Genomic DNA, 8,234 nt, shown 5'->3' on the forward strand with positions numbered 1-8,234 from the left:
AGCATTCTGACAAATAAAATATGTAATACATAATTGATATTGGTTTTGTTATTACTGTTTAATGTAAAAACAATACAAATTGGCCACTTTTTAAGTTTCTTTCCATCAAATAGAGAGAGAGAAAGAAAATCTCAATTAAAATGGGAGCTTGGAGAAGATCCTCTAAGTGTCCCTGCACAGGAGTCAGCAGGACTTGAGAGGGGTTAGATGTGTGGGCAACTCACAAACAAAGGAGGAGGAAACAGTATCCCCATTATGTAAAGGGGTGTATCCAAAAGAATAGAAGCATGAAATAATATGGCAGGTTAGGAGAACAGCAAACTTCAGTGCAGCTGGAATGGAGAGAAAACTGGGCCAGTGGGCGTAAAATGATCTCAAGAGTTCTGTCATATGCAGGCGTTTAGACTCATCCTGACATCAAAGGGAAAACTATTTTGAATCAGAAAATGACCTTGTCAGAATGTCATCTTGCAAAGTTCACACAGGTGGTGACACCAAAACTGTTCAAAGCTGCAGGGAGGGGCAGGTAGAAAAAGGAATCGGATTATGAAGCTAATGTCAAAGCACAGAAAAAAAAAGTCCACCTGGTAAGTGCAAGACAGAAGGGTAAAATGTAAATTGGAGTTTAAGGTAAGAATTGACAAACGTTGAGGATTATTTGCACCGTGACTGGGAATGGGATGGGTGAAGATCTCAAAGCCAGATTACAGGCTTGAGCAGCTGTGTGGCTTTCGTGGACATTAACTGAGACAGGAAATCTGGCAAAGAGCTTTGGTGGAAAAGTGATGAATGTTACTGTTTTGGATGTGTTCTAGTAGAGGTTCCTGAGAGATCCAAAAAGAGATATCCACAGGTTTTAGATTGAGACATGGATTTTGAAGTGATGACTGTATATCTTATAATTAAATTTTGGGATATTCATGACATAATTTAAATTGCTCTGAAGTATCAAAAGTGAGAAGACCAAGAATGTTGTATTTAGGGCGGAATATCTCCTGTTTAAAGGGTAAAAGGAAAAAGAGTAGCCCATGAAAAAAACTGAAAAGGGATATCCAGGGAGTTATGAAAGAGCCATAATAGAATGATGCCTGTTTGTTATGTTTCTTAACCTTTGTAGCAAGTACATTGTTCTTGATGACTGAGATCATTAGTCTAATAACTATAATTAGTTATAATTATGCAAAATGGGAGTATAATTTAATGTGTTCTCTATTTACTGCTCTCAATAGGTGTCATTAATAGTGTTTATGAACAAAGTGTTTATCTCTGTCTTTAGCCTGTCTCTCAGGTCCTTCCAGCTACAAACATAGGATGCACATGAATGCATGCTGTATTCAGTTTTAATTTTTTTTTGATTCTTTTTTAGGGGGGTGTAGGTAATTCCGTTTATTTATTTATTTACTAGTGGAGATACTGGGGATTGAACCCAGGACCTCGTGCATGCTTAAGCAGTCACTCTACCACTGAGCTACACCCTCCCCCACATGACCTATTTAGAATCATAGACTAATTCCCAAAGATGCAAGTGACTTGCACAGAATCTTGCACATACTAGCTGCTGAAAAAGTCCAAGGGCCTTATTTTCAGTCTTAATATTCATTTGATAGAAAAGGGAAATCAAAGCCAAAAAATGATAATGCAAAAATTCAAAAGGATATCTGATGTCAGAGCTATAAGTAAAACAGAACTGTATTTTCTGTTTTCATCATCCATATTTTTTCTCACAATATCATATCATCTTGTCTTAGGCAATGAGGAATATTTACAAATGGATACATCTTAAGTGAGGCCAGTAAAAACGATTCAATGAAACCTATGTTTTAATTATATCATACATTTACATTAAGCCAAGTACTTCAACTTACTGTTTTTTCATTCACTGAGTAGGCTGCTTTAGCATGACTCCGACCTTCTCAAATAACATGCCAGGCTCCTTGCTCATCAATAAATTGCACGCTGAGCACTTTCTTAAGCCCTCCTGTAAGTGTTTAAATGACACTGCTATTGCAAATTACGGGGAGGTCATATTTCTATTTCTCCTATTTATCCTCTGTGTGTATCTATGACTGTACTGGCAAAATCAGCTGTAGGATCATGCAGGGATGAGGGCTGGGGAAAACTTCACTAAGCTAATACCATTTAGGACCACATGCCAGTCCGCAGCCTGTTTGTTCGCCTTCCTGCCTTCGTTAACATGCGGACACATGCTGCCTTTCTCATTTTCTGTCTTATTTTCCAAGTGTATTAAACTTTGTATTTTGGTTTTATGGTTTTTATAAGTTAGATAATGTAATATCTGAATACTAGAGATTGCTAAAAGCTAGAGCATCTAAAAAAACTATGCAAGTAGTTAACTGTCTCCTTCCCTCCTTGTTGGCAGCTTCTCTGCCACAAGATGAGAAGGGCTGTATCAATCCCTAAAAATAATGTTTCCTTAAAAATGATGTTAGTGATTCTTATTGTTTTTATAATATAGTTTTTGATAAGTATTTAAAGTTATATATTGTGAATTACATTTTTATATTAACTATATATTTATAATGTCTAATAATATATAATTAATGATTTTATGATATAGAAATTCTCTGAAATACTTGTGGTATAAACTACTCTTCAGAAATAATAAGAAGTTGAGAATGTGTATTTTTCAGAACTTTAAAATCTCTTGACAATTAAACATCATTGTTAATCAATAATTATTGATAAAGGAAAATAAACATAGGTGTGTAAGTGCGAGTCTTGTTAGCAGTTGTAAATAGCATAATGGGAAACAAATTTCTCACTCAACTATTTTTATAAATAATAAGGGAAAAGTTTTGGTAAAGAAACACCTGTGAGGTACTCTAACTTTACTGTATTAAACTCTTTTCTAAGGGTACAATTGGGATTTTTAAAAAACTGTAAAAGAGCATACACGTGGAGACTTATAAAATCATAAAATCGGACAGATTGTTCAACTTGAACATTTCTTTGTTACACATAAATATATAAAATTCAGAGAGTATTCAAGTCTTTTCACTTACAAAAGATCAAAACAAGAGGCATGACTTTTATGCTTAAGCTGAAAGCATTTTTATAAACTGCATTTTCTGTTTATTTTGAGGGGGTTCACAAATGTCCAAATACTTAACTGTATTTTCTACTAAAAAATTCATTGATATAAAAAAAGTATTGAGTAGGAGTACTCTGAAGTCTGTTGCTTTAAACATAAGCTATGTAGTACTATATAATACCATCAATCTGTGTGATGTATAAGCCAACTTCATTGTCAAAGGGAAAAATTGTTACACTTCAAATGCTTCTATGCTGCAAAGTTTCTAAGAAGCTCTTGAGCTTTCATGATCTTCCATGATCGTTTAGATGAAAGTTAACTGAGGATATTGAGAAGGAATGAATACAATACCTATTTTCTGTAGATTCTAATAATTGCTAAAATAAGACTACTGAAAATCCTGGAATATTTTAGATTGTAGATAAAGTTTGTTTTTCACTGTGTTCATGTAACATGTCTGAGGGGTAGCTATCAAGGAAAAATAAGGAAAAATGATACAAATTGATATTAAAAATAGTGCAACACACAAAAAAGGTACTATGTAAGGGCTATAAACCTGAATACCATTGATATCATATATTCTAATCTTCAGTATTCTTTTAAATCTGGATTTTGGATGATACCTGTGAAAAATGTGCTGGATCAGCTATGAGTGCTTTTCTGATGACTGAGTTTTCATACTTGTAAGTTTTCTATATTTAGCAACATGGAAGGACTATTTATGATACTCTCACAAAATTATCCCAAAGACTTAGAACTTCTAAATTGTTCAGTTTCGTCTAATTTAGTTAAGCTTATACAGAAATCCATCTGTTGTCCACATGTAGCATATGCTTTCAAAGGTAATCATTTGGGGTTGAAAAAATTCTTCCTGGCCACCAGAAAAATTCTTCCTGCCATTTAAACAAGAAATGATTTCATAATGAAAAACTTCCCACTAGGTGTCAGAAAATAGAGTTAGAAATAAGTATTTTAGAGACTTGATGGACTTTCTGTATTCAGCAGCTGGCTCACAGGGTCGGACATGCTGATCTCCTTTCCAGAGTGCTCACTCGGTGGCATTTAGAGAGTCTCTGTGACCACGTGTATCAGCGCTTATGCCAGAGCAGAGGAAATGTGAGCTCAGGGTGCGGTTTTTGTGTCTTTCTCGTCAGTGTTTGGGTCTCTCGTGTGACGCGGTAATCCCATCTTAACTGAGTGCAGAACAATCTGAAAACCACCCTTCAGCTTCAGAGTTGGAGATGTTCCTCTGGAAAGATTTCCAAGGTGACGAGTATTTACTAAGTGTATAATCTTTTTTCGGGAGGTCTGGAAGAAGGCCTAAACTGGTCACTTCCTGGGCTCATGAACTGCAACAAATCTACATGATGTAAAATTAAAAATGAAAAAGCCTGGGTCTTAGATTCCTACAGACAAGAGTCTGAGTCCTGGCTGTACCCCTGCCAGCTGTGTGACCTCGCTCGTTCCTGACAGATAGGATGACAGTAATAGTACTCCCTGACTGGGTGGTGGTGAGGCTTCAATAAGAATCAGGCCTGACACACAGTGAGGACCTAACACCTGGTAGCTGGTGTTCTGGCTGTTACTAATTACATCCCGCAGAAGCCCAAAGCCAGAAGGAATCTCTGGCTTTACACATTTATTTAAAAATAGTTTATTGAGGTGAAACTCATATAACATAGAAGTGATCGTGGTGGGTGGCATTTAGTATATTCACAATTTTGTACAACCACCACTTTTATCTAGTTACAAAGCATTTCTGTCCCTCCAAGCAAAACGCCATTTCTCCCCATGCCTCCTGCTCTCTGCACCTGGCAACCACCAATCTGCGTTCTGTCTTACGGAATTAATGATTCTGGACATCCAGATTTCGTCCAAATGAGATCATACCACGTGTGACTTTTTAAAAATTAAGTGAATAAAGCCAGGCTTGTAGGATTTTTTTCAAACCTTGTACTTAAATAGCTTAAACACAATGTGCCTAAGGACGGAGTCAGAGGCCTCCCAGAACATGTGGAAGTCCTCAAATCTCTACTAAGCAGAGCAAAACAATTTTCTTCAGGTCTTCTTCCACAAAAGAGAAAAGCACAGGAGAATTTTCCTGGTTTCTTATTGCCTTGATGACTCTGCTTCTCCATGAAGCTCCCTTCTCGCCCCACTGTGCCGTTGCCCTGGTCGTGCTGCTCAGACACAAACACAGACTCTGGGAACTCAGAGATCTCTTGCTCTGGCTCTTCTCAGTCTTTGTTCAAAGGAATAACTTTTGAATAATGCAAGCCCTTAAAAATACTATGAAATATCGCAGTCATCTAAAATTATGCAAAAGAAAATTCCCTTCTATGCATCATCCAGCTTAAGAAATAAAACCCTTATGAATAGAGCTGGACTGTGAGCGTCGATGACTGTGGCACCGGCGTCCTCTTCCTTTCTTCCCTCGAGGTGGCCTCTGTGCTCCATGATATGCTTGTCAGTCCTCCCCAAGTTCTGTTTCTGTATTATGTGGTACACACACATAGAGTGTGTGTTATTTTGCATGTTTTAACTTTATTTTACTCTACTTTTCCTTTGGCAGACTGCTTATTTCCCTCACTTGTGGCGATCCACGTACCATTCATTTCTCTGCTCTGTAGGTTACACTGTTATTTGAAATCATATGCTTTCTTTCCCTGTGAGTACTGTACACTCCCCCACTTCACTGGCTGTTGAACTTACATGTGTCTTGCTTCAGCCAGAGGTCTCTGAGTGGAAGATGTACACTACTTCCCTACAGAGAATTTTAGAAGCACTGCAAATTTCTGTGTTTGCAGGTAAGGGCTCTCTTTCAGCCAGTTTCCTGGAAAGAGAAGCTGACTCCATCAGTCAGCTGAACCTGGCTTGTAGCATGGAGCAGAGTCCCGAAAACATATCTGCATTCACTGATATGTAGCCTGTGTAAGAAATAACTGTTTGTTGAGTGCCAGGGAGATTGGAGACTGTTACATAGCCGAGCCTGCCAGAATCTGCCTACCATCTGAGGCAATGTGAGTTGCATTAATATTAATCTAATTAATGCTACATGATGGTCCAGTGTATGAATATGGTATGATATATCCATTTTTCTGATGAAGGATATTTAGCCAAGAATATTACAAAAAAAAAATGGTGTATGTATTTTCCTGTGCACTTAGGCAAAATCATTTCTGAGTTATATACTTAGAAGTAAAATGAAAGACCAGTCATAATTGCATATTCATCTTTATTAGATGCCAAATTGCTCTCCAAAGTGGATACACTAATATAAACTCCAACAATCAGATTAATCTATCCAGTTTCTCATACCTCAGGAAAGTTTGATAATACTTTTGTTTTTAACAAATACGATAGCTGTGAAATGAAACTAATTTTTATATCCCTGAACAAAACCACAGTTTTTGTTCAAGGCTTTTTGCTCACCCTCTTAATACTCGCAGAATATTAACATATAAGCTGGTGCTTTTTTGTTTAAATATGATTAATTTAGGCCTGAGGCATGTGCTTTATTTCCTGGGACAGGGAGTGGCTGGTCATCTATAAACACTTGAGGATTGAGAGTTAGTGAAGTCTAGACTCCCAAACAAAATTTGTGACGGCAATAGAGAAAAGGGTATAGGATATACAGAGGAGAAGCTGAAAAAATTGACAGTACATATAACTCTCTTCTCGAATGTAGAGAAAGGAAACAGATAAATTACAAAGAGAAACAAAAAACATAAAATAACAACTCAAAATATTAATCAACCACATAACATTTTGTATAATACATCAAACATCCACAGTAAACTGCAGATCCAGACTGAGTTTTAAGCCAGAGTCTCAGATACGTTGTTGTACAACTGAGATAAAATTATGATTTCTCATTCCTTATCACTGTTTCATAGTTTGTATGCACACATGAACGTATTTGTTCTCTTTATGCTCTGTGACAAAAGGAATTGTGACAAATAATTTTTTTACAAAATTTCAGAAATTTTAAAATTATTTTCCCCCAGAAGGTCAAGTAAATAGTATTCCACTAATAATGACGTTTCTGTTAAAGTAGCGGTAATATTTGATGATACAAGCTCACAACCCAAACCATGAGTTTGAGTCAACAGAGAGGGATTTTTAAAACAATAATGCCTATTGCCCCAGTTGGGTAGAGTTTGACTTAATGGATTTAGGCTTAGGTCTAAACAAATTGACAATACTCATCATGTTGGTAACGAGAATGTTTCAAAAAATAACTGTTTTTAAAACATTCTAACATACACAGAATAGAGATAATAGGATAATAAACTCCATCAGTCAGATTAATCAATTCATGGCCAGTTATCCAATTATGAGACTCTGGTACTCCCATCCACTTACCCACGTTGAGTATTTTGAAGCAAAACAAGATATTTTATGTTTTATTATGTAAATATTTCTGTATCTACTATCCAAAAGATAAATATTATAACCAGAGCACTGTTATACCTTAAATGGTTAACAGTAATTCTCCAGTGTCCTGAAACATCCAGCCAGTGTTTATATTTCCCCTGTTGTCTCTCTTTTTTAAAGTTTTAAAATCCAGACAGTGGAGCTCCAGTGACTGCCTCGGCTGTTGTGTTTTTTAGAGTCCCAGGTCTCAGATGCCTGGGTGCCATCACTTCTTACGCCCTTAGTTGATGCATATATTATAATGGCAAGCACATTTTTCTCTCGAAGTGTCCTGTTTGGATGACCAATTACACTGTCATCCTTCTCTTAAGTATCCTTTAATCTATGCATTCAGCTCTTTCTCTTTTCTTTCCCCTTAGGATGGATTTTGTTGAAGAAAGCATGTTGGCTATCCTGTAGATTTCTTCTGCAATCTGTATTTTGCCAATTGTACCCTTGTTTTATTGTTGAACATGTTATTTTTGTCCCCTGCACTTCCTGTAAATTTGTTGTCAGATGCAGAGTCGTGGTTAGATTTAAGTTGTCTTTTGGGGAGAGACTGTTTCCTGGGTGGTATTCTATAGTTCCAACAAATGGTTGTCTTTTCTCTTGTGATGTTTGCAGGCATTAATGATCATTTTCTAGATTCATTATATCATTAGGGGTCAAAAAAGGGTGAAGTTCTGTCATTACTTCATCGTTTTTCTTCAAAAACAAATGTCCCCAGTAAACAGTTAGATTCTCTGAGGTGTACTTTGTGTAGGAA

This window comes from Camelus ferus, chromosome 26, assembly GCF_009834535.1.
Source record: "Camelus ferus isolate YT-003-E chromosome 26, BCGSAC_Cfer_1.0, whole genome shotgun sequence".
Lineage (NCBI taxonomy): Eukaryota > Metazoa > Chordata > Mammalia > Artiodactyla > Camelidae > Camelus > Camelus ferus.